This window comes from Humulus lupulus, chromosome X, assembly GCF_963169125.1.
Source record: "Humulus lupulus chromosome X, drHumLupu1.1, whole genome shotgun sequence".
NCBI lineage: Eukaryota > Viridiplantae > Streptophyta > Magnoliopsida > Rosales > Cannabaceae > Humulus > Humulus lupulus.
The window spans coordinates 108441260-108469033 of record NC_084802.1 but is presented as its reverse complement, the minus strand read 5'-3'; positions in this window follow the sequence as shown (position 1 = coordinate 108469033).

The following is a 27774-nucleotide window of genomic DNA, read 5'->3' as shown; positions in this document are numbered from 1 at the left end:
ATATTTGAAAATGAGATTTTTAAAGTTGTTTTAGGTTGCATGAAGTCGCATTAATCTTAAATTTAAGTTGCATGACTTGCAACTCATTGGGTTGCATGAGGTTGCATTGAGCTTGCATTTGAGGTTGCAGTGAGTTGTATAAGAATGAAATTAGTATATGAGTTTTTTAAAGTTTCATTAGGTTGCATGAGCTTGCATTTGAGGTTGCATTGAGTTTACATTTGAGGTTGTAGTAGGTTGCATGAGTTGCATAAAGATGAAATTAATTTATAAGTTTTTAAGTTGTCGTGTGTTGCATTGAGTTGCATGAGCTTATACGAGGGTTGCATAGACTTATATTTAATGTTGCATTGGGTTGCATTGATTTTTATTTTAGGTTGTAGTAGGTTGCATTTGAGGTTGTACCACTACTTTGCTCAAAAGGACCGACTCCTGCCAAATATCACAAATATATTCACATAATAATGTGGTCTCAGTCATATAACACAATATAATCACAATCATGCCCTCAGCTGGCCAAAATTACAAATATGCACCTTTAAATAAAAGCAAGCCTTTTACACACATTTAATACACTTAAACATGCATAACCAGTCATATTATAATATAACTCATGCAATTCATATAATCACATAAATACTCAATTAAATCATATAATATTCAAATAATGCCATCTTGGCACCCTAATCAAAGCACTAAGCCTTATTAGGAATTTTGGGACTTACACGTATGTCCTGCGGCCTCATGGGAATAATCAAGCCCCACAACCTCAGCCATGAGCAGTAACTTTTGTGAATGGTAGTTATTGGATGGAAAGCCAACGTGGAGGCAGAGCTAGGAGTATACGCAACACGCCCTCCCAGAGGCATGAAAGCGACTTGAGAAATCATTTGAGCTCTGCCCGAAGTTTGTGTTCCAATCCCCAATCTGATTTACGCGAACATCTAAACACGCAAAGAGGACAGTCAGCTCGCTACAATGATCTGAGTTATGCTCAGACGATGGGAGATCCGTCAATCGTGCATGATAATGGGAACGTTCCGCCTAACCGAGCTCCAACTTGGAGGGACAATAACCCATATAACACACATTGGATGGGAACTGGTAACTAGTTCACAAATAACCTAGAGATGAAGGATCCAACCCTTCAATAGCTGGCCTTGATGGAGGAACAAATGAACAGACTTTTGTCTGGGAAAAATGTGGAGGATTGTGATTCAGATGAGAAGCTCAAGCCATTTGCTCCTCACATCATATACGCTCCCTATCCATTGGATTCAAAATGCCAAACATGCCCTCGTATGATGGAACAAATGATCCATCGAACCACGGCGGGCCATCAATTCTTTGATGAGAGCCCACAATGTCGATATCGACCTGCGTTGTGTCTTTTTTGGAGCCACGTTGACAGGACCAAAAAAATTACGGTTCAACAAGTTTAAAAGGAACTCAATCACTTCCTGTAAATAGTTATCGATCGAGTTCAAAAAGTAGTTTCAAGCTGCTAAAGAAGTTTGAATAGAGGCCAACTCCCTGGCCAATATAAAATAGCAACCTAGGGAATCCCTGAAGGCATATCTCAATCGATTTACTAACATAGCGGCACGAGCTAGAGATGCTGACAATAGTGCCAAGCTTATGGCCATGAGGACATGGATCATCATGGGAGGCAAACTATGGAAGGAACTCCAAAGGAAAGGAGTGAAGAGTACTAATGAGTTCTTAGCTCGAGCTCAAGAATGGATCAATCTAGAGGAAGCAGAGTCTACATTCGCATGAACCAGCCATACCCCTATTCAGACCGCTAGAGTATCGATAGATATTGTAGCTATGGCTCAGCCTGTGATCCATAACAACCTAGCGGGGAATAACAAAAGAAAAAGGAATAGTGAGGGCGACCAGAACGAGTCCAAGAAAAATAAACACAGGGAGAAGTACACTTCTATCTTCAGCATGTATACTGACCTAACAGATATGCGGGAACATATTTATCTGGCTAATTTTGCGCGTCTTCCATGGAAGAAGCTCGAGCCCATGAAGCATCAGCGAGCAAAGAGAGATCGCGCCAAATTCTTTTGTTTTCATAACGACATTGGGCATAACATTGATGATTGTCGTCAATTAAAATATGTGATCAAGACACTCCACTGAGTTGGATTGTTAGCGCAATATGCTCAAAATCAGGTAGTCTCTAATCAACCAGTAGTGAAAAATCTACAACCAGCTCAAGGAAACCAAATCAATCCACCAGCAACTTGCCCAGTTCCTAACAACCAGATCATCCTTCCTCTTGTTAAAGGAAGAGATATAGCCAACATTGCAGATGAACCTTATCCAACAAGTACAAGAATTGGAACTCAAAAAGGATATATCCAGGAGCTAAAGATTCATGAGGGCACAGTATTTACTCTGAAGCAGAGGTTATCTAAACAACAGTGATTGTATAAACAACCAATTATTTTTACAAAAGAAGACACTAGCCATGTCCAATTCCCTCATAATGATATGCTAGTGATAACCATTCAGCTCATTAATCAGAGGGTGAGAAGAATCTTGATTGATAATGGGAGCTCAGTGAATGTGCTAGTTAGGTCCACTCTTAAGAAGATGGGACTCTCTATAACCGACCTTAAGGCGACCTCCATGACTCTTTATGGGTTTTCAGGAGAAGGAATGTCAGCAATAGGAATGATCGAGCTCATTGTAACCTTGGGAAAAGAAGTACGGGTTGTCGCTAAAATGGTTGAGTTCATTGTAATTGACTGCCCAACAGTTTACAACGCAATCTTGGGAAGACCAGCGCTGATGGCATTTGAGGCCAAAACTTATGTTCGCCACTTGGCCATGAAGTTCCCTTCGCCTTCAGGAATATCCACTATTAGAGGGGATCAACTCGCTGCTAGGGAATGCTACAGCATTTCCATGAAGGGAAAGTCGAAACCTGGGCAGCAGGCCATGGTGGTAATTGAAGAAAACGAGGAGTCTCAGGCAATGGGAATTGCTAAAGATGCGGAAGAACCTCAAGAGACAGATAAAGAAGTCGCCCAACAGGATGACATAGACCCAAGGATAGGTGAAGACCGATCTGAACTCCAGGTTCTAGAGGAGCTCAAAGAAATAATTCTCGACCTAGAGACGCCTCCGAGGGTGGTAAAGACGGGGAAGAATCTAGGAGTCGAACGAAAAAAGGAGTTGGTCGAGTTTTTTAGGAAAAATATCGATGTCTTTGCCTGGTCACACAAAGACATGATGGGAATCACTCCAAGTGTGATTATGCACACCCTAAACTTGGACAAAAATATGCTAGCGAAATAGCAAAAATGAAGGCTATTGGGGAAAGAGCGAGGAGAAGCATTAGAAGAAGAAGTGGCTCACCTACTGAAATGCGGGTTCATCAAGGAGACAAAATATTTGACTTGGATCGCCAACCCTGTTTTGGTTCCAAAGCCAAATGGAAAAAGGAGGGCCTATTTTGACTTCTGCAACTTGAATAAGATATGCCCAAAAGATTTTTTCCCACTGCCAAGAATAGATCAACTAGTTGACACCACAGCTGGCCACGATCTCATGTCCTTCGTGGACGCATATTCTAGATATAACCAGATCGCGATGAACCCTGCAGACAAAGAGCACACTATCTTCATGATCGAACACAATGTATACTGCCACGTATCAGAGGCTAGTCAACAAAATGTTTGTTGACCAGATCAAGAAAAACTTGGAAGTGTATGTTGATGGCATGCTTGTCAAGTCGAAAAATGCCAATAACCATGTCTCCGATCTAGAAATAGACAATTTGAATGGACAGAAGAATGTAAACATGCATTTCAAGATCTGAAGACACATTTAGTCAAACCCCCTGTTTTATCAAAACCAGTTACTGTGGAGTGTCTATATTTATACCTAGTGGTAACGGCAAACGCAGTTAGCGCTGTGTTAGTTCGAGAAGAAAATTGAACACAGATACCAGTGTACTACATGAGTAAGAGGCTTGTGGGAGCTGAATCCAAATATCCTCTAATTGAAAAACTCGCGTTCTGCTTAATCTTGGCTTTGAGGAAGCTCATGCCATATTTTCAGTCCCACACCATACACGTCTTAACAGGTCAACCTTTAAGGCAGGTCTTGTAAAAAGCCTGAAGCATCAAGATGTTTATTGAAGTAGGCCATCAAACTTAGCCAGTTCAAAATATTATACAAGCCACGTGCAGCAATAAAGGGTTGGGCACTCCCTGACTTCGTAGCTGGATGTAATCGGTTCTAGGACGAGCCTATGAGGGAACAAGTACAAGGATTGTGGAAATTCTTCGTTGACGGGTCATCCAACAAGAACGAATCTAGAGCTGGCATAATCCTAATTACACCTGAAGGATATTGCTTCCATACAGCTCTAAGATTCAGTTTTGATGCGTCCAACAATGAAGTAGAGTACAAGGCTTTGTTGGCCAGAGTTTGGGTAGCCAAAGAGTTGGAAGCAAAAGCAATTTAATGTTTCAGTGATTCTCAGCTTGTGGTTAATCATGTATTGGGAGAATATCAAGCTCAGGAAATAAAAATGGCAGATTATCTAGCTAAAGTGAAGAGCCAACTATCAGACTTTGAATTCTACTCCATCAAACAAGTTTCACGTGAGCAAAACACAAATGCAGATGCATTAGCCTGACTTGCCCCACCACCAAATAGGCGGATAAATTGAATGTGGTCCCCGTAGAATTCTTGGACAAACCAAGCATAAATGGAGAGTCAAGAGAGGTCAGAATGATTCATGAATGATCAATCCTAATGAATCCAATCATTGACTACCTCGAGTCAGGAAAACTACCTGAAGACCGAAAGGATGCGTGAAAAATGATATACTAGGTTCCGAGGTATGTTATGGTCGAAGGGATTCTATATAGACGTGGTCACTCAATGCCTCTTCTAAGATGAGTCTTTCCCGAGCAAGCACAAGTTATCCTCGGGGAGATTCACGAGGGGTTTTGTTGAGACAACTCTTAGGGGGCAAATCTTGGATCTAATGGTGCTAAGACAAGGCTATTTTTGGCCCACATTTAAAAAGGACTCGGGTCTCATATGTCCTCAAGTGTGACAAATGCCAATGCTTCGTCACCATCTCCCGAGCTACACCTATGGATTTGACCATGATCTCCTTGCCCTAGCCATGTGATGTGTGGGGGATTTAACTAATTGGATCATTGCCAACTAGAAAGGGAGGAGTTCATTACGCGGTTGTCGCGTTCGAATATTTCATAAAGTGGGTTGAGGTTGAACGGCTGGCAACTATAACCTCGAAGAGAATACTGGATTTTGAGGTAAAGAATATAATATGCCGATTTGAACTCCCAAAGACGAATGTGTCAGACAACGAAACTCAATTTGAGAATGACTTGTTCACAACTTTCTACGAAAGCTACGAAAAAGTTAAGATATTTTCTTCAGTCGCATACCCTCAGGCCAATGGGCAGGCCGAGGCAGTAACTAAAACCCTCAAGGAAAATCTAAAGAAACAGCTAGAGGATGCTAAAAGGCTATGGCCCGAATAGCTCCCACAAGTACTTTGGGCCTACAGGACCTCACATCGGACTTCCACTGGGCACACCCCCCTCTCTCTAACTTTTGGAAGCAACACTATGCTCCTAGATGAGGCTTTGGCAACGTCGCACAGGCAAAAGACCTTGGACCAGGATCAAAATCACGATCTTCTTAATGCATCCTTGGATCTAATTGAAGTGCGGGGGGGAATCTCAGCTACAGCTCGACCATTACTAGCAAAGGGTGACACGCTACTTCAACTCAAAGGTCAAATATTGGAGACTCAAACTAGGAGATTTGGTGCTCTGAAGGGTATTCCAAGCTAACAAATAACTTAAGGACGGTGTGCTAGGAACGAACTGGGAAGGACCTTATCAAATTATAGAGATTTTATGGAAAGGAACCTTCAAACTAGCTCGTTTAAACGAAGAGATGGTTCCACGAACTTGGAATGCCTTGCTTCTTAAGAAGTATTACCAATGATAAGAAAATTTTGTTACTCTTATGTAATTCATCTTTTGTAAGGCTTACATATAAAAGCCATGTTTTCTATTATTTAAATTTGAATAGTATAAGGTTGTTGTGTAATTTAAACACGGTACCAGAACTTTTCAATTTATCATATTTATTTAACACGTATTGATTATCTAAAAGCGATCTAGAATATTTATAAATTCTGATCGCTTGGGGGATATAACCCTCGACAGTCTTTGAAATATTCTACAAACTTAAGAAAAAAATTGCAGCTAAGAATTTGGAAATTTGTAAAGTTTATGACTTTTTAAATCTCAAGTTTTCAATGTAATTCTGAATACGAACTATGTTAAGAAATTTTAAGCAAAAATAAAAATCCTAGAATTTAACTAGGTATAAAACTCATGGAGCTAAATCAGGTCCGAGGCTTGAATCCTAACAGGTATGCACAAATAGGCGGTCAAAACTCATGGATATAACCAAGTCCACGACCTAAAATTAACTGGTCGAGTCATCATGCATATGCCTCGGTCTAAAAAAGTTCTCCTTATAACTATGCAAGTGTTTAAAAACATTGAAATTTTAAAAACATGATGATAATTAATAGAAGGGCGAAAGCATAAAGATTGCGCATAATATAAACATATAAAAAATATATGTAAATTAAAAACGATGATAATTAACCCCGAGCAGTGCCCCCTAAGGCAATTGTCTCAGCCTAAAAGACATTTTTACAAGGGTTTATAATATCCTTAAAAATGTATAAAAATAAACAAAGAATAGTCTCTCAACCCTGAGCTCCTGTAACATGCCCTTGGAATGAGACCTCATCTTCCCAACCATCTTCGCCAGCTTCGAATGTCGTGTCAACTGTTTCTGTGGGCTCATTCTCCAACTGGTCCCGAAGCTTGACGAGGTAACGCTCCCAAATCTCAGCATCAAGGAATGAGAAATTCCCATCTTGATTGTACGCCCTGAATCGGTAGAACATCTCCTCCAAGGAGCCCTTAATCTGAGCCTCGTGACCCTTCACTTGAAGCTCTAGCTCCTTGATCCGGGCAGTATCCTCTTGGGCCTTGGACAGGGACTTTACCTCAACCTATGCAATCTTCATCTTAAGGTCCTTGACCTCCTTTAGAAGTTGATCGCGACTCTAGAACACCTCCAAATCTTGTGCCTTAGCAATCTTTTCATTTTTCTAGGAGGTTTCCACCATAGCTCGGTTCCAAGCAATACCACGAATCTGAGCCATGAAGGACTACAACCAATGATTAAAGAGGGGTCATTTTGTGAAAATATGGAACTGAAGAAGGAGGTTAAGGATAAGACTTACAGTAAAAGTCATCCTCAATGCAGAGTCGAGGACGGTCGCCGAGGATCTCGCCTCTTTGGCCTGTAGCTCTTCGGTGGTGACAAATTTTGCATGCTTCATCATATCGTTCATGATCTCCTGGAAAAAACCATGAAGGGGTTCTAGATGTTTCCAGACCTCGATGGGAGGACCTGGAATCACAGTAGTTGGGGTTGCGACTTGGATGACTTGTGGGATATTCGAAGGATCACGAGGAGATGGGGGAGGAACATTTTGGATTGTAATTGCGGAGGGCTCGAGTTGCTTCAGGGTGGAACTGGGCCCCTTGTATTTTGGCTAGAGAACCAGCAATAGCTCCAGTTCCAGATGTAATTTTTTAAAAATTCTCGGCTTCTTGATGGTAGTGTCGATGTTGAAGTTGTCCTTGAGGCTCATAACTTCTTCTGCAATGAGGAACAGAAAAGTTAGAATAGAGTTTTATAATTCTAACTATGCAAATTTTTGGTATTGAATAATCAAATCAAAGGTTTGCAACTGAATATATAGACCCATTTTAATAAATATTAATACCAATCAGGATCATACACATATATAAATATTAAATCACATACAAAATAGAGCAGGGATTACCTCTTGTAGCCTATTAAGTGTCCTTGAATCTTTTTGTATAAAATCAACGATCTTCCAATCCAACAATCTGAAAGCTCACACCCTAATCTTCCAGACCAATCCTCAAATACACAAGGTCGTATGTGAGCACGTAGGATTCAAAAGGTAGATTTATGTGACTCTTTAGATGTACTTTACACATGAGATCTAGAGAGATTTGACAGAGAGAAGGTTTACAATAGTTTTCAGGTTTTGAGAAAACTATCACTTTAGAGAGAGAGTCTATATTTATATTCTCAATAATAATAATAAATGTTATTCTAAAAGTCACGTGCTATCAGACTTATATAAATCTAATTAAATAATCTTTATTTTATTAAAAATATAATTCAAATTAAAACTGATAAGATATTTACATTTATTTATTTATGTAAATCATATTTAAAAAGAATAATTAAATAACTGATTAAACAAAATAATTTGAAATTCAAAATTCAAATCCCAGGGAAAAAATCCCTGAGTTAGGCGCCACACACTATGTTGCACAGTGTGTGTCGCCCAACCTAATTAGGGTTTCCTTGATATTTCTCATTTGTTTGTTTAATCAATCTTTAAGACAATATATTTATCCCAACATAAATATTAGTTAATTTAAAATTAACTTTATCTTAAAATATCAATTTTAAATTAAATAAATAAATTTCATATTGTGTTTATCCAAAACACAGTTGTTGATGACGTGGCAAGGATTTTCGACACGTGGCAGAGATATTGCTCGCCTATCGACCAGCATTATTTCCACATGAAAAGATCAAGTTTTATATACGACCAGACTGGTCGTATTCTCCGTTCATTTATGTAAAGATCTGTACAGTTGTGATGATATCCGAGAATATCTCTTCATTATGACCTGCAGATCCGTTTATTAAGGATAGATATTATTTCCTAATTCATGTAACCCTTCTTGAGCCTATAAATACACAAGAAATAGCTCAAGGAAAGGGGATCGATCTTTTTTCTCTTTTTCAGAATTGTATTACTATTATCCATCGTTTGTATTGTTTTCTTCTTTTAAGGTTTGTGAAACTCAGGAACCCTAGTTCTTTGATCACACCTTTGAAGCTCAATACTAGTAATAGTATCAAGTGGACGTAGGTTATTACCAATCACTGGGGTCGAACCACTATAATTCTCTGTGTCCTTTATTTTCCATTAGATCATTTTCTCAAGCTCTATATTATTTTCTGTTGTTTTCTAGAGTCTGTGTCGTTGACCAAAACTAGGGTCAACATTCTGGTGCTTTCATTGAGAGCTGAACTCAAGAAGATCTAATGGAAAAAACTACCAAGAAGACTGGGCAGGCTGCCGCTGCACCAGCCCAGCCTCCTCCCCTAAATGTGGCTGAAGATGAACCTCATTTGGAGTTTGATGAGGAAGAGGTGGACTCTGAGACCCCGAAGACAACACTGGGGGTGTTGCAGGATGAGTTGGCCACTCTGAGGGCCAATCAAGAGAGTGTCGCCAAGATAATGGTGTCACAGCAGAGGGAGAAAGAGCACCAGCGCCAAGAGCTGAGCGAGCGACGGGCGGAGATGGACCGTCGGCAGAGGGATGCCATGGCAGCCCTTGAAGCAGCCCTCCAGTTGGCTAGGAATCAGGCTGCGCTGGCCTCGCAGCCTGATCAACCCCCAAGCGAGCCACCTCAAAGGGGTCCCAATCCTAGCCCTCCGCTCCAGCCAACAAGACCTCAGAGGCCAGAGCAGCCACCTATGCCTCAGGAGGAGATCCCACCTAGGGATCCTGAGACGCAACCTCTGTCCCAAGCTGGTCAAGGCGATCCCCCGCGCCCGAGGCAGAATAGGGCCAGGCAACAGCCCCGTAGCCCTAGATGCCCTACGGGTGAAGAGCCGAATCCACCGAACAGGGGGTAGCGTCCTTCTGCCAACAGAAGGAACTCAGAGATAGGCTCTGCGGTCAGGGGCCCCCCACGACATGACAATGCACAAGGACCCACCGACCAACGCAGGCCTCCCCCTAACGCTCAGGAAATGCCAGCCCATGGAGGCAATAGAGGAAATAGTCGGTCACATCATAGCCAGTCACGGTTCAGAGATGGCCATGGTTACAATGAGGCCGACTCAGGTAGAGGAAATGCTGGTCGGAGGAACGAAGAAAGAGGTGGAGGCAAGAGCCCCCCACATAGAGAAGACCGACAAGCATGACATAACATTGGGGGGTAGCCCAGACAAAATAACGTCTTTAGCCGGCTCAGAGCCAGCGAGCAGCGGCGAAGAGACGATGACTTGAGGAATGTACTCAATGACTGTTGAGAAAGGCACGATGAGTACATTCCCTCGGCACCAGAGGCCCCAGCAATTTCGGAGGCCATTCAGGCTTAAATTGATGCCCTGAACCAGGCTGTGCAGTAGCTGGTCGGGGGGCAGACATCGCATATCGAGTACGATCGGAGGAGAGGCACCCCTTTCGTACAAAGGATTGCTGTGGCAGAAACCCCCAGCAAGTTCAAGATGCTGACTCTGTCAAATTTCAACGGGTATGGAGACCCGGTATCTCACGTTAATAAGTTTGAGATACAGATGGACATTCAGAAAGTCTCTGAAGATGCTCGCTGCAGGATCTTCCCAGCGACACTTTCTGATGCCGCCCAGGAGTGGTTCTTTAAGTTCCCCCCTGCAAGTATATTATCCTGGGAGATGTTCGTGAAGGAGTTTTACGGACAGTTCTACGCGGGTCGTGTGCACCCCACCGAGGCGAACCAACTGGTCGAGATACGCCAGAAAGAGGGAGAGCCTTTGAAGGATTACGTTCAACGCTTCATGCGAACCGCAGCAGGAGCCAAGACTGTGGGCGATGAAGGAAAGATGATGGCCCTAACCGCTGGGGTTAGGCGCCATTCTCCCCTCTGGAGTAGCCTCAAGAAACATGGGGTTAAAAGAACCCAGGAGTTTTTAGATCGGACTAATCGGTACATCAAGCTCGAAGATGGGATTGCCAACGAAGGAAAATCGCCAGCAAAAGACAAGGGGCCCAAGGAAGAACCCGCCAAAGCCACCAACGGGTCTAAGCCCAATGGAAACGACAAAGGTAACAGGAATGGCAATGGTAAGAATGGTGGAAAGAGGGCGAGCAACGAACCCTCGACCTCCGAGAGTAAGTGCCCCAAAGGTAACCGGTACGAACCGAAATTCACCAATTACACCGCCCTTGTTGAAAGCTGAGCCGAGGTTTACCAGGCGACCAGCTCGAGCGTGCCCTACAAGCGACCCACACCAATAATAAAATATATCTCCAAGAGAGATTCAACAAAGTTCTGTCGTTATCATAACGACTATGGCCACAACACCAATGAGTGTAACCAGCTGAAGGGCGAAATTAAGTTCCTGATAAGACAGGGACATTTAAGAAGATATGTACGAGCCACGGGAGGTTCTCAGTGAGAGGCTCAAGGTGGCAACGAGTCGGCGCCTACACACCAACGCTCGCCACCTTTACAGCCAGCTCCCGTGGCAGGTACCCTACTCACCATCTGCGGAGGCCCACATCTTGCAGGAGATAGTCGAAAAGCGAGGGAACAATATGCTCGAACTCTACGCCACGACCAGGACATCGAGATGATGAATGTCGAGGATCGTGCACCAAAAAATGCTCGAATAGAGGAGGAACTAATCACCTTCCCTGACCATGACACCCAGCATGTGCGATTCCCACACTCCGATCCGCTGGTCGCGAATGTACAAATCGCGAATATGATGGTGAAAAGGGTGTTGGTTGATACAGGAAGTTCGATCAACATCCTATATAAGTCCTCGCTGGAAAGGATGAAATTGTCCATAAAGGACCTAGAGCCATGCAACCAAACTATTTATGGTTTTTTCGGAGAAGGGCTCGCCCCAATAGGGTCAATTAGACTCCTAGTCACAGCAGGCACTGTGCCTGCTAACAGGACATTACTCACTACTTTTATAGTAGTTGATTGTCCTTCAGCGTACAATGCTGTGATAGGGAGACCAATTCTAGTCGACCTTCGAGCCATCACTTCTATATGAAACCTCACCATGAAATTCCCAACGGACACAGGGATAGGATGCGTGTTGGGAAACCAAAGGGAAGCGAGGGAGAGCTACAACGCCTCGATCACCAAAGCAAAGAAGGGTGTATCGAGAGATGCCACTGGGAAAGAGTTGCAAATGTCAACTGATGTTCAAGCCCGCTCAGGTGATAATCTCACCAAATAGGGCATTGCCCAAAGTGAGGATAGAGACTTAGATCCTCGCTTTGGGGATTTTGAAGAAGAAGTGGGCCCTATCGAGGACCTTGAAGAGGTCCAACTCGATGAGGAAAATCTGACCAGAGTTATGAAAGTCGGTAAAACTTAGAGACAACAACGAAACACACACTGGTGGAGTTCTTAAGGAGGAACTAGGATGTCTTTGCCTAGTCGCATAAAGACATGGTTGGGATAGATCCTGCAATCATCAGCCATGTCCTGAACATTGACAAAACCTTTCCACCTGTGCAACAAAAAAGAAGGCTGCTTGACAAAGACAGATCAAAGGCTTTGAAAGAGGAAGTCGAGAAGCTAAAGGAGAATGGGTTTATCAGGGTGGCGTTTTATCCATCGTGGGTCTCCAATCCCATACTCGTGCCCAAGCCGAACGGCAAGTGGCGTATGTGCGTGAATTTTACAGACCTAAATAAAGCCTGCCCCAAAGACTGTTTCCCACTCCCAAGGATCGACCAGCTGGTCGATGCCACTGCAGGACACGAGATCCTCTCATTCATGGATGCATACTCTGGGTATAATCAAATCAGTATGCATCCCCCTGATGAGGATCACACTAGCTTTCGAACCGATACAGGGCTCTACTGTTACAAAGTGATGCCCTTTGGTTTGAAAAACGCTGGTGCGACTTACCAGAGACTCGTCAACCACATGTTTAAGGAGCTGATCGGTGCAAACATGGAGGTTTACGTTGATGACATGCTGGTTAAGTCGAAGAAAGCAGAAGGGCATGTACGGGATTTCCAGGAATGCTTCAACGTCCTGAATAAATATAGGATGAAGCTAAATCCCCCTAAATGCTCCTTCGGAGTAGGATCAGGGAAGTTCTTGGGATTTATAGTTAACTCAAGAGGAATTGAAGCTAATCCCGAGAAAATAAAAGCCCTGATCGAGATGAAGTCCCCAGTAAAGATTAAGGATGTCCAAAGCCTGGCCGGAAGAATTGCTGCTCTAAGTAGATTTATTTCAAAATCAATAGACAAGTGCGTCCCATTATTCAATCTACTCAGAGGCAATAAGAAATTTTAATGGACAGATGAGTGCGAATAGGCATTTCAAGCACTAAAAACGCATATGGCGCAGCCACCCATCATGTCAAAGCCGGTCGATAAAGAGACTTTGTTCATCTACCTGGCAATCACGGATTACGCTGCTAGTGCTGTTCTTGTAAGAGAAGAAGAGGGTGTGCAGAAGGTTGTCTATTACGTTAGAAAAAAGGCTAATCGGAGCAGAATTGAGGTATCCCCCCATTGAATGGTTAGCCTGCTGCTTAGTTTTGGCCTTAAGGAAGCTGCGGCCTTACTTCCAAGCTCATCCAATTATGGTATTGACCGACCAGCCTCTTCAGCAAGTTCTGCAGAAGCCAGAGGCTGCCGGAAGATTACTAAAGTGGGCAGTCGAACTCGGGCAGTTCGACATATCTTACTTGCCGTGAGCAGCGATAAAAGGACAAACCTTAGCGGACTTCATGGCTGAGTTCACAGAGCCCAAGGGTGGCGAGAAAATTGAGAAGCCCAGTGATTCTGAATGTCAAATCCAAGCACCCTCATGGAAATTGTTCACAGACGGATCATCTAACGAATCCCACGTAGGAGCAGGAGTGATATTGATAACACTGGAAGGGCATCAATTTCACTGTGCAATAAGATTTGACTTCACTGCTTCTAACAATGAGGCTGAATATGAAGCATTGCTCGCTGGACTACGATTAGCCAAGGATATGAACATAAAAGCGTGTGACGTCTATAGTGATTCTCAGCTGGTGGTGAACCAAGTCTTGGGAGAGTATCAGGTGCGAGGTTTGAAGATGGTCACCTATCTGAACAAAGCAAAGGATCTGTTAGCCTAGTTCGACAGGTATAGTCTCCAGCAAGTACCTCGCGATTAGAATTCCAATGCGGACGCTTTGGCGAAGTTGGCAAGTGCAAAAGATGTTGATACTCTGAACATAGTGCCAGTCGAGCGACTATCAGAGCCAAGCATCCAAGCAGCAGAAACCACTCCGGTCATCCAGATGGAGGATACATGGATGGCACCATTTGTAGAGTATCTGTCAAGCGACGTGCTACCAGTGGACAGAAACAAAGCTAGGACCCTTCAGCGGCAAGCTGCTAGGTATATCCTGGTCGATGGAATCCTGTACCGAAGAAGATACTCACTGCCACTTCTCAGATGCATTACAAAGGAGAAATCCAAAGAGTTAATGAAAGAGGTACACGAAGGTTTCTATGGGGACCACGCTGGGGGGCAAAGCCTGTCAATAAAGGTCTTAAGGCAGGGATATTTCTGGCCAACCATGAATGAAGACTCAATGGAGTTCGTGCGAAAATGTGACAAGTGTCAGAGATTCTCTAAAATCCCACGAGCAGCTCCCAAAAAATTAAAGAAGATGCAGAGTCCATGGCCCTTCGCAGTTTGGGGAATATATTTAATCGGATCTTTGCCTACAAGAAAGGGCGGGGTAAAGTATGCAGTGGTTGTCGTCGACTACTTCACCAAATGGGCCGAAGCTGAGCCACTCGCAACCATAACAACCAAGAAAGTTCTTGATTTCGTAGTCAAAAACATCATCTGTCACTATGGATTACCAAAGAAGATAGTTTCAGATAACGACACCCAGTTTGACAGCGATCTATTCACGGACTTCTGTAAGCGTCATGATATTATCAAAAGCTTTTCTTCAGTCACTCATCCTCAGGAGAATGGGCAAGTCGAAGCAGTTAATAAAACACTGAAGGATACCCTAAAAAAAAGACTCGGAGAAGCTAAGGGAGTGTGGCCAGAACAGTTGCCCGAAGTCCTCTGGTCGTACAGAACTTCCCACCGAACAGCAACGGGCCATACCTCGTTTTTCTTAGCATACGAGTATGAAGCCATGTTACCTGTTGAGTTGGATCCACCCTCACACCACAGATTAACATACGACCAGGACTCTAACAGCCAGCTACTGATGGAATCCTTGGACTCGATTGATGAAAAGTGTGAACAAACCCAGCTCCGAGTAGCTGCATGCCAGCAGAAGGTCGCCCGGTATTTCAACTCTAAAGTGCGAGAAAGAAAATTCAATGTTGGAGATCTTGTACTCCGAAGAGTTTTCCTTAACACCCGCGACCAAGCTGCTGGAGTACTCGGGCCAAATTGGGAAGGGCCTTACCAAATTGATGAAGTCCTTCACCCAGGCACTTATAAACTTGCACGCTTAAACAGAGATCTCGTTCCTCGCTATTGGAATGGAGAACACCTGTGCAAGTATTATCAATGAACAATTCTTCTTAAAGAATTGGCTTGTATAAAATTTACTTTTTACAAGTTTTGGAAAAATGTAAGATCTTATTGATCGCTCGTAAAGACATGTTTAGTCCATTTATTACGATAAATAAAAGGGACTGTGCTCAGCCAGTCATTTCTTGCCAACTATTGTATTTATTACAAGTATTTACTAATTACGTGTGTTGTTATGCTGTATTATAATTCTAATCATATTGCTCCAAGCAGTAATGTTCGAGCAGGTTCTAGTCAAGGCAAGTGACCAAGGACCTAAAGCTCCCCGATCACTTGGGGGGCATACAAGGTACAAGTAAGCAAAGCATATCATTAAAAGGTATGTAAACACATGAGCAAAATAAGTGAAAGCATGCTAAGGCACTTAGAGTATTTTTCAAAATTTTGATATTTTGTTAAATCAAACCAAAGTGCTATGCTGAGTTCGGTCATGCAAACAAATAGATGTTATAATAATATGAAAATATATTATAATATGAAAATATATTATAATATCAAAGCAAATCCTTTTACACCGCAAGCAGTAACTGCTTGGATGTAATTGTTCAAGTAAAAGTAAAAGCTGCCCATGCAGCAAACTAAAAAATTATATTGTTTTTACATCACAACCCGTAGGTCGTGTAGTTAAAAAGAAGAAAAACAAACATAAAGGGAAAAGACTAAGGAGCTGGAGGAGCAGGAGGAGATGGAGGATCCTGGGGAAGGTTCTGATCGACAGCACCCGTAGCCTCACTGTCTGCACCGTCCATCCCAGCGGCCAGTGAGATTTCGGGGGAAGCAGGGACCCTCGATCTTTCTTCCTCAGCCAACTGAGCCGCACGGCGAGCAAGCTCGGCATCCCTCGCATTCTCGAGAAGGTAGTCAAAGTTACCACCCTGATTGTGCTTCTAGAAATCATAGAAGCATCTCAAAGTGGCATTCTTGTACCTTTCCAAGTTGTCGATGTTGGTCTTCTCCAACTCCTCAACCCGGCCCTCCAGAGTTGTGGTCTCTTTCCTGCTCGCGATCAGGTCCAGCTCAAGCTGTTTGGCCGCTTTGTCGTTAAAGTGGTTGGACTCCATGTGTTGATCCCTCTACTTGCGGGGTTTCTCCAGAGACTTCAGCTTCTCCTCCAGCTCCTTAGCTAGTTGGGCCTTTTCCTCAGCCACCGCCGCCAGCTAATCAGCATGTCTAGCCTCAGCAGCCTTGAGTTTGTAGAGTCCCAGAATTTACTTAGCTAGTTAGATAGTAGTAGTAGTAGTAGTAATAGCTCGTATTAGTTATATTATGTTCATTACTATGGATTTTGGTTCAAGCCAGGACTTAGTTGGAAAATCCTAGCAATAGTTATGGATTTTATAAGTTTAACCTATAGTTTAAGAATATTAATTATAACATAAGGTTTGATTAATATTGTTGGTTATTAATATGATAATTATTATAACCTAAGGTTTAGATAGAACTAATAAGAATATGACATTTGTCATGAGCATGGATTATTCCTAAGGTTTAGATAGAGCCAATAGGAATATGACATTTGTCTTATTAAGGAATTATTATTTTAATGATAAAATAAGGGAAATATAAGACTTAGTCTTCACCAGAATTTGTTAGGATCTTGACATTTGTCACAATTTTATTTATTTGTGATATTTTATTTATTTGTGATTCAGATAATTAAATAGATTTTTTTCGTAACTTTAGGGTATTGTAACTTCCGACCTATTTTTGACTCAGTTATGTTATGAATTTCGAAAAATAGTATTTCTAAAAAGTTGTAGATAATTAAATTAGCTTTCTAACGGTATAAAGATATTCTATATCAGAGTTCTACAGATCCAGATATGTTAATTTTACTGTAGGTTAGTTTAGAGTTACGGGATTTAGAAAGTTAGAAGTTAGGATTCTATTTTAAATTTGGATTATAATTAGAAGATTTTTATTCCTAGAACTCTATAAATAGGACCTAGCACCAAGCTTTTTCATTCATTCTTCAAGCATTGATCAGAGCCTTCTAGGTGCTAGTGAGACTATAGAGGATAAACACTTGGGTTGGGGTTATAAGCTTTGTCATTCTAAGCTTATTAGACACTTGGGAAGTAAGGTTCATAGAGTGTATTTCGGTTTTGAGGTGTAGTTCGGTCTTAGCAATTTCAAATGTATTCCTATTCTTAGTTCCTTTTCTGTATTGTTAGGTCTTATAGTTTTTCTCTACTCAATTCATAACCCAATCTTCTCTATTCTTGGTTAGGCATCTAAGCTCTTCGAACTTGAGATTTCTTGTTGGTAATTATCTTCTCGATGGTTTAGTTCATTCCTCTTCATCTCTTTCTTTTAGAAAACTCACCTCTCTATTAATGGTTTTTAGGAGTGTTCCAAAATCCCGACTTTGTTCTCATCATCCCGGTATTTTGGTAAGGAAAATAGGATAGATCTTGTATGTTTGTATGATATGTTATGCTATGTTTATGTTATGATAAGTTTATGTTATGATATGTTTATGCTATAATAAGTATATGTATGCTATGTTTTGTAGTCCTTGGGCATATGACTTGTTTAGATAACAAGCCCCAAGATTATGTTTTTAGTCGCTTGGGCATATGACTTGCTTAGATAGCAAGCCCCAAGATTAGTTTATCATTTTCATGGTTTACCCTACCTCAGATATTAGACAGGGGACCTAAATGGGTTGTCATATACTACCATGTGATCTAACCTACCTCAGATATTAGACAGGGGACCTAGATGGTTTATCGCATGCCATGTTAATGAGTTAATGGCCATTAATATTGTAGTCCTATATGATATACGTTTTTATAGTCATATGTTTTTAGTGTATGCTTATGATTTATTATGTATGTTTTAGATAGTATTATGTTTTATAGTATATGATGTAGTTTTATGCTTATGATATATGATGTATGTTTTTAGTAGGTTTTCCTTGCTGGGCATTAGGCTCATTCCTTTATTTTTAGTGTGATGCAGGAAAATGAATATGGAAGGCGGAAGGATTCTTGGTAGCTTGGCTTGTGTGTTGAGGATGGATGGAATGTGTGGACTGCGTGTCGATCGAGGATGAAGTTATTTATTTTTTTAGTCTTTTAAATCATGTTTTTTCCGCATTTAGTTTTGTAAACAATTTTCTTTAGTTTAAAATTATGTTTTATGTTTTAAACAATGGGTACCCATGCCATATTTTCTATTATTATGTATTTGATACAATATTTCAAGATTTAATAAAGTTAGTTATATTATTTCTTATGTATCTTTCCCAAAATAGTAGTTATGTATAGTAGATCTAATGGTCCAAGGTCTTAGAAATAGTTGGGTCATTACAGAGTTCATCCTCGTGCCGTTGCTCCGAAGTCCTGGCGTGCTTGGTGATGGCACCCAGGCGGATGTAGCCGGCTATAGGGGTTAGCTTGGCCTGCAGTCAGAACAAAAGTTAGACAAACGGAAAACTAAAGAAGACCTGTTTCCACAAAATAATATGACTTACACTGGTGAACTCGTTCAAGGCACGATTCAGGATCGGGCCAACACCCATCGTCTCTGTAGCAGCCATTGCCTCTCGGTAGTGTTCATGCTTCGCGATCTTGGTGATCCTCTCCTTGATCAGCTTGAAGGCGCAACCAACCATCTCATTCCCAATTGAGGCAGGATCAACCTGCTGAGGTTGGTCAGTTGGGGCTGCGGGAGAAGGAGTCGACCCGACTGCAGCAGATGTAGTCTGCTGCTCGTAGGGAGAAGGTGGAGTCATGGTGGCAGAAGGCATATCCTCCGAAGGGCCTATGTTCTGGGCCTTCTTCGCCTGAGGAGCTTTGCTGCTCTCCCTAGGATGTCTCTTACTGGTTTTCTTCTTGCTTGGAGGAGTCACGGCAGCCTCTGGAGCGTTGTAGAGGTCGAATACATTGGTGGAGTCCATGTCTGAAAAGCAAGAACAAAGTCGAACAATGAGATAGCATGAATGACTAAGTACATTACATCAGAAAAAAAAGCAAAAAAGGATTGCAAAATCAAATACCCGAGCTATTATTACTGGTCGCTACACTACAGACTCTACTAGTCTTATACTCATTCTTTGACATGAAGAAGTCTGGCCCTAAATTTGGAGCATATTTAAAATTGTCGTCCCCGTAAAAAAGATGACAGGGAATTGGAAAATTGTCTAAAAGTGAAATGACTATACCATTGTCCTCTGATGAATCATCAGAGAGGTCAACAGGCTCGGTGGCCTTCTTCTTTCCTTTCCCCAAGGGGGCTGAGGGCCTCTCTGCTGGAGTAGTGCCAGTAGGTTCCTTAATCGTGACCCCAGTCGGGTCTCCTTCGTGGAGGTGACGCTAGAGGTTGCTACTCGGGTTCCTCCTCAGCGCAGGCACTCCCTGCTGAGGGCCCTCGTGTCCGGTTGAGGGGTCCAGAGGCCAACCAACCTAAGGTTAGCCTCTGTGACCAGATTCTTAACACTCTTCTCAGCATCAGTCATGCTGGCTAAGAGCGCCGATCTCAACTCCATGTCCGAAGTTGGGTTTGGTCGCAGCCATGGGCCTGGGAGACATTAACAGTTTAAGACATTGTGGAGGAGAACACTAAGTGAAGAAGTCAGCCAGTGATAAGAAAATTTTACCTCCTCGTGCGAAAGCCAGGTTATCTGCGACCATGTTAGTAGTAAGGAAGTACTCTTGGTAGTAACTCCCCACGTTTGAGATATGAGTTGTGTCAGTCAGGAAGGTGCGCCCGGTTTCCTGGTGACAGAAGTGGAAGAACCCCGTGCCTTCTTGGTTGGGGTTAGATTTGAGGTCGAACAGGTAGTTGACCTCATGAGGTGATGGCACGAGCCATTTCTTTTGGTTGTACATGATATAGAGTGCAACAAGCATCCTATATCCGTTCGGGGTTATTTGAAAGGGGGAAACTCCAAAATAGTTGGCCACCCCCTGAACGAATGAGTGAAGAGGCAAGATAGTCCCTGCCTCGATATGAAACCGCGACCAGGCACTGAAGGCACCTCCAGGCAGATTCGCCCTTTGGTCTAGTTTGGGTCTGACTAAGGTCACCCCCGGGAGACTGTATTTCCTTAAGTAGTTGGCGATCATTCTGACTGTCACCCTACTTTCAGAAACTACATACCACTCAACATCTGGCTGAATGGCATGTCTAGGGCAGGCATGTCTTTGAATATTTGGGTCGGAAGCATTTTCGTCTCGACCACTGGTCGAGGGAACATCAGCCGAAGCACCAGGCTGATGAGAAAGGTCGGAGGTTTTCCTTTTGTGGGCCTTGGTTTTGGTACGAGCCATGTTTCGAGTCAAGATAGGGGAAGTGTTTGGATTGGTATGAGAAAATGGAATTTCGAGTATCAGCGACGAGGGTTGTTCTTCGTCCTCGAGCAGTTGAGCTAGCAGATCATCGTCGATGGGTCTTTCTCCTCCCCACGGTTCTTGCATGTAAACTGCAAACAGGCAAAGGAGGAGATAAGACGCACAACCTGGGAGCTTATGTTGAAGGTTGGAAACGTTGCTCGCGTCTACGACCAGTAGCATTCTAACCGAAACACTAAGTTTTATGCGAACAGTTTGAAAAACGAATAAAAAAGCGAAAGTAAAAAATAATTCTGGAAAATGCTTTTTCAACTCCAAAGGGGCGGGAAAAACCCAGTTTTTCAGCTAGCCTAAAAATCGAATTTTTACTTTGATTTTACGCCCTAACCCATGATCCTGACTATCAAACTGATTCCTAACTTCTACAGAGCAAAACTACACTACCCTATCAAGCATCAAACGATATATACAAAATCCTCACAAATTTCTACCCAAGAACACAAAAAATTTCAGAACACAGAAACAGAATGCATGGCATCTCAAAGGGTTTAAACGTCGAAGAAATTTACCTGGATAAAGATTGGAGATTCTGAAAAGGAATGACTTTGGGTTTGCAAGCGAAGGACCCTTAGCAAAGCGACTAAAGACTTTTGAAGTTCTGGGCTCTGAAATGGAGTTCTTGAGAGTTCTTGGCAAAGAGATGGCGTGTAAAGAGTTAAAAGAAAAATGTGAGGATTATTTATAGAAGCTAAGATGTGTTGAAAAGGGGTAATCATGAGTTACCTTTTTCAAGGCATGGGGGAGTGTAACAGTCGTCGGAAAGGTTACTTGGAAACTAAAAAGGCATGATTGGACGTGATTAGGTTACAGTTTTCAAGAATGCACAAGAGGCTCTAACAGATTTCGTGGGGCATGCGAAAAGTTGGTTTCCTAAGTTTACTTATTTCAAGTCGCAATAAATAAACTTGGGGGCAAATGTTTATCCAAAAAACAGTTGTTGATGACGTGGCAAGGATTTTCGACACGTGGCAGAGATATTGCTTGCCTATCGACCAGCATTATTTCCACATGAAAAGATTAAGTTTTATATACGACCAGACTGGTCGTATACTCCGTTCATTTATGTAAAGATCTGTACAGTTGTGATGATATCCGAGAATATCTCTTCATTATGACTTGCAGACCCGTTTATTAAGGATAGATATTATTTCCTAATTCATGTAACCCTTCTTGAGCCTATAAATACACAAGAAATAGCTCAAGGAAAGGGGATCGATCTTTTTTCTCTTTTCCAGAATTGTATTATTATTATCCATCGTTTGTATTGTTTTCTTCTTCTAAGGTTTGTGAAACTCAGGAACCCTAGTTCTTTGATCACACCTTTGAAGCTCAATACTTGTTATCTAGATTTCCGAATAGCGTTTAGATGGATAGCCTCGGGGAAGCAGAATTGTCAAAGTCTTTCACGAAAGGTGACCAGAGCTTGCGGATGGACAGAAAGGCTTCGCCTCTCCCGTTTAGTGTCCAGCTTACTCTTTCAAGCAACTGCGACACGGAAGCTCGTCAATTCTCCCGGACTCCCGAAGGGATATCCTTCGGGGAAGCTCCTTCCAGGAGAAGCTCTTCAGGTTACCTTCGTGGATACAGTTCCGTGCCTCGCACGGAAGAAGACCAAGCGGTCGAGTCATGGAGGAGGCATAGTTGGAATGATATCCGCCTGACACAGGATCCCGCCTGACACGCCCGACAGGTCAAGGCCGCACACATCCCAGCACGCCTAAAAGTACCATTTCACCTACTGTTCCGCTGACAACTTGGAAAAGACAGCTGCCTTTGTGCATTCCCCATACTTTCACGTAAATATACCCACATAGAGCCTGGTAGCCAGGCGACTACGGTAATTGTATCCCCTATTTATGGTTGGTGTAATTAAGACTCATAGGGGTAGAGAAAAACCCTAATCCAAAACCCTAGCTATAAAGACCCCCTCATTTTACGATAGGAGGAGGACCGAAAAAATTACATAGCAAGAACTCTGCTAAAGTCCCTCTAGCTTCATCTTCTTCAAGAGAACCCGAGAGAAACATTGTGAGTTTGTGAGGGTCTTATACACTAGCCATCTCACTGTAATTCACTACAAGTATAATATCATCGACTCGTGGACTAGGGCTTGTTAACGCCTGAACCACGTAAAAAACTTGTTTGTCTATTTATATTTCTACACTTCTACAGTTCTTATCTTTTTATTATTTTGTTTGTATTCGTTTCCGAAAAACTCGGTAAACATTTTGGTGCTTTCATTGAGAGCTGTAGGGAGTTGTTAGTCAGCTCTTTTCCTGTGTACGTTTTTTGTATTCGCTCCGTACTGAAAAGATGGTGACTACGAGAAAATCCACGGTTGACAAAAATGCTAGGGTCAACCCCGATACTATAATGGAAGATGCGGTACAAAACGAACCCTCGGACTACCAAGGTGAAGACCCGACGTCCCGCCAGGATCGGGTCAGTACTGAAGATACGACTTACTTAGAAAGCAAAGAAGAGTATGTCCGAGACGGTTACTACAAAGATGGCTACTACTACGAGAAGGATCCAGAACTGGTCCAAGTAGCCGAGGAACTGGTGGCCACTAAGGCCAAGCATGCTGAGCAGGAGCGCGTCTCCGAAAAAATGCAGCGCATGATGGAGCGCCTCCGAGGCAAGCTCGGAGATCTAGGCGACTCGGACAAGGACGCCTCTGTTTTAGGTGGTGCTGGTGCCACCATGCCGGATCCAGCCGTTGCTGGACCATCCAAAGCCGCCCCTAACAAGGGCAAAGAAAAATTTGGGGAGCCTGCACGCACTAACGCCCCTGCACCTCCTAAAGGCGTGAATCACCAGGCCGACTGCCCCCCCCCCCCCCCCGCGCGCAGAAGGTCTCTGGCGCTCCTAAGCCCAGACGTCCTTCAGCCCCAAGGGGGCACTCTGTGCCTAAAGGGCCCGGTGCTAAGGCACCCAGGTCTAGGGGAAGGAACAACCGCCCCAGTGATTCCGTCAACCAGGACGGCCGGGCTGCGGACACGCACTCCGAAGATAGCTGGTCCACAGTGGACCTAAGAAGAAGGTTGGAGGCCAAGTATGAAAAGGCCAAAGGAGAAAAGGCCCAGCCTCGCGGAGATGACCTGCGAAATCATCTCAACGACAAGATCCGGGGACGTGACCTCCCAGAGATTGACACAAAGAGGCTCGAGGAACAGATAGCTGCTTTGACCAAGCTGGTCCAGAAGCAAAGTGGGGCCCTGTCAGACTCTGAGGAGGAAGACCCGGAACCATGTATTCGGAGAATCGCGGAAACTCCCCTCCCGGAGAACTTCAAAATGCCTCATATAGAATTATACGAGGGGAGGACAGACCCGCGCACCCATCTAGCTAAATACAACAAGATGATGCAAGTGGCGCGCGTCAGTGAGGATGCCAAATGCATGTGCTTCTCACTCACCCTTACCAAGTCTGCAGAGGACTGGTGGAAAAGATTAGCTCCCGGATCCATCCACAGTTGGAAGGAGCTACAGTCCACGTTCAGGAGGCAGTTCATTGCTGCCCGGGACCACGACATGGAGGTTGGTTCTTTAACCAACATCAAGCAACTACCCAATGAGAGCCTCAAAGCTTTCATTCAAAGAATGATGGAAGCTGCTGCTAAGACCAAAGTCAGCGATGATATGAAGCTGATCGCCCTTCAATCGGGGCTTACCGTCGGTTCCCTGCTATGGGGGGAAATGCAAAGGAGACGGGCAGAAACTCTGTCTGAATTCATGTCGAAAGCTCAGGGAATCATCAACCTTGAAGATGCCTACCAACAGGCCTTTGGAGTTCCCCCAGCTCCGACGCCCTCCGTGACTGCGCCGAGCTTTGCTTTGCAAGCTCCTGCACCAGCCCTCACGTTTCCAGGAGCCCAGTTCACTCCAAGCGTGTATGGGCCTTCCGCGTCTGCTCAGACGCCGAGTCAAACCCATTTTTCTGGGTACAGAGCTGTACAAACCGGATGTAGTATCGCTCCCGGCCGGTCGCAACCGCAAGCGGAAGGCCCAGAACAGAATCTGAGCCAATCGCGGAATAAACGAGGAGGAAGAAACTCCAACTGGGGGGACCATTCAAAGAAACCCCGGAAGGACTATGAGCCCAAGTTCACGGAGTACACTAGTTTGATAGACTCACGAGAGAATGTCTATCGAGCGACCTGTAATATGGTCAACTACAGGAAGCCCCCGAAAGTGTCTCACGGAGGAAGGCGTCCGCGAGACTCCAATAAAAGGTGTGAGTTCCACGGAGACGTGGGGCACACCACAAACGAGTGCCTTCAACTGAAGGATGAGATCGAGTCCCTGGCAAGAGCGGGACACCTCGGTCAATGGGTGAGGATACCCATAATCTATCCCGGACAGGGAGTAGCTCACGGAGCTGCGTTCTCTCCGGGACAGAGGGGGACCGCTAGCGCTCCTGGAGCTAGTCACCCCCAAGCTCCTGGATCCCAGTTCCCAGCGCTTCCTGCTCCGACCTCTCCAGCACCCATTGCCATGTTGGCTCCCGAATCCGGAAATCCATATCCGCCTGGCCTTGCTCCGCCATCCGTTGACGAACACGTAGCCACCATTTCCGGAGGACCACACCTTGCCGGAAGCACCCGCAACTCCCAGAAAAGGTACTTGAGGGAGTTAGAACACACTGGGGAGATGTGCGCCTTGGTTCAGTCACCTGCTCAGCGTCCCCGAATGATGGATCTTCCCATCACCTTCACGGGAGATGACGCTCGACACGTGCACTTCCCCCACAACGATCCCCTCGTCGTGGAAGCTCAGATTGCCAATAAGAAGGTGTCACGGATCCTCGTCGATAATGGAAGCTCCGTAAACATCCTCTTCAAAGCTGCTTTCCACGCGATCGGATTAACCGAGACTGATCTGACCCCATGCCCCATCCAGCTTCAGGGGTTCAATGGGGATGCACTCATGCCCTTAGGCAAAATTCAACTTCCAGTCACCCTCAGAGGAGACAGCGACGCTTGTGCCTTTAGGCACTGCACATTCGTGGTGGTCGACTGCCCCACGGCGTATAATGCCATTCTAGGCCGACCGGTCCTAGTCGATTTTGGGGCAGTAACCTCGATACGCCACTTATGTTTGAAGTTTCCATGCGACAACGGGCGTATCGGCACCCTCAGAGGGGACCAACGAAGTGCACGAAGCTGTTATAACATCTCCGTCTGATCCGTCTACACGGTCCAGGAGGCGACTGTTGCCGCTCCTTTGGCGGAGAACCTGCCAGAAAATGGGGGTGCCCAAGGGGCATATGTTGACGAACTCAACCCTAGATTGGGGGTCGAGAGGGCGATAGAGCCAATGGAGGAAGTCGAGGAGGTGATCCTCAACCCGGGAGATCCCACCAAAGTCATTCAGGTGGGGAAAAACCTTCCATCGGCCATTCGAGAAAAGATCGTGGCCACTGTGAAGAAAAATCAGGATATCCTAGCATGGTGCCACGCTGATATGACGGGGATTAATCCTAATGTTGCGTGCCACGCACTCAACATCGACCCATCTGCAACTCCCGTTCGCCAAAAGAGGAGGCCGTTAGACCCAGTGAGGGCCGAAGCAGTCAAAGCTGAAGTGGACAAGCTGATGTCCATAGGCTTTCTCCAGGAGTCACACTATCCCGTGTGGTTGGCCAACCCGGTTCTGGTCCCGAAACCCAATGGGTCCTGGAGAATGTGTATTGACTTCACGGACCTAAACAAAGCCTGCCCAAAAGACTGTTTCCCTCTTCCGCGAATCGATCAAATGGTAGACGCTACTTCCGGGTATGAACTCTTATCCTTCATGGATGCATACTCCAGGTACAACCAGATCAAGATGCATGTCGCGGACCGGGAACACACCAGCTTCCTCACGGACAAGGGTGTCTACTGTTACATGGTCATGCCTTTCGGGTTGAAGAATGCTGGGGCGACATACCAGCGCCTAGTAAACAGGATGTTCAAGGACCAACTGGGGAGGAATATGGAGGTGTATGTAGACGACATGTTGGTAAAATCCAAGACCTCCGGGGACCACAGCGACGACCTTGAGGAAGCTTTCGCCGTGATCCGAAAGTACGGAATGAAACTGAATCCGAAGAAGTGTACTTTCGGGGTCTCGTCGGGGAAGTTCCTCGGTTTCATTGTCAGCTCCCGCGGAGTGGAGGCCAACCCTGAGAAAATTCAGGCGTTCATAGATATGCCTTCACCCCGAAAGCATAAGGATGTCCAAAGCGTTACGGGAAGGATAGCTGCTCTCAGCCGCTTCGTATCTAAGGCCACTGACAAATGTGTCCCCTTCTTCAATGTTTTGCGAGGAAACAAGAGGTTCGAGTGGACCCCCGAATGCGAAGCAGCCTTCCAACACCTCAAGGAACATCTAACTCAAGCTCCCATACTGTCCAAACCTGTCGAAGGAGAGGCATTGTTCTTGTACTTAGCTGTAACCAAGCATGCCGTAAGTGCCGCTCTCGTCCGGGAAGACGGCCGTCTCCAGCTCCCTGTGTATTACGTGAGCAAGAGATTACTGGACGCCGAGTCCAGATATTCAATGATCGAGAAACTCTCCCTCTGCTTGCTAATTGCTTCGCGAAAGCTAAGGCCCTATTTCCAGGCGCACACCATCAGAGTACTCACCAACTACCCCTCCGGCAAGTCCTGCAGAAGCCCGAGTCTTCTGGCAGATTACTTAAATGGGCCATGGAACTGAGCCAGTTTGACATCCACTACCAGCCACGTGTTTCCATAAAAGGTCAAGCTCTCGCGGACTTTATTGTGGAATGCTCGGGAATGAATGACCTCCCAGAAGATCCTGTCCCGGAACTTCCCACCTGGAAGGTCTATGTAGACGAAGCCTCAAATGAAAAAGGAGCTGGAGCAGGGGTTATCCTAATTTCTCCCCAAGGACATCAGC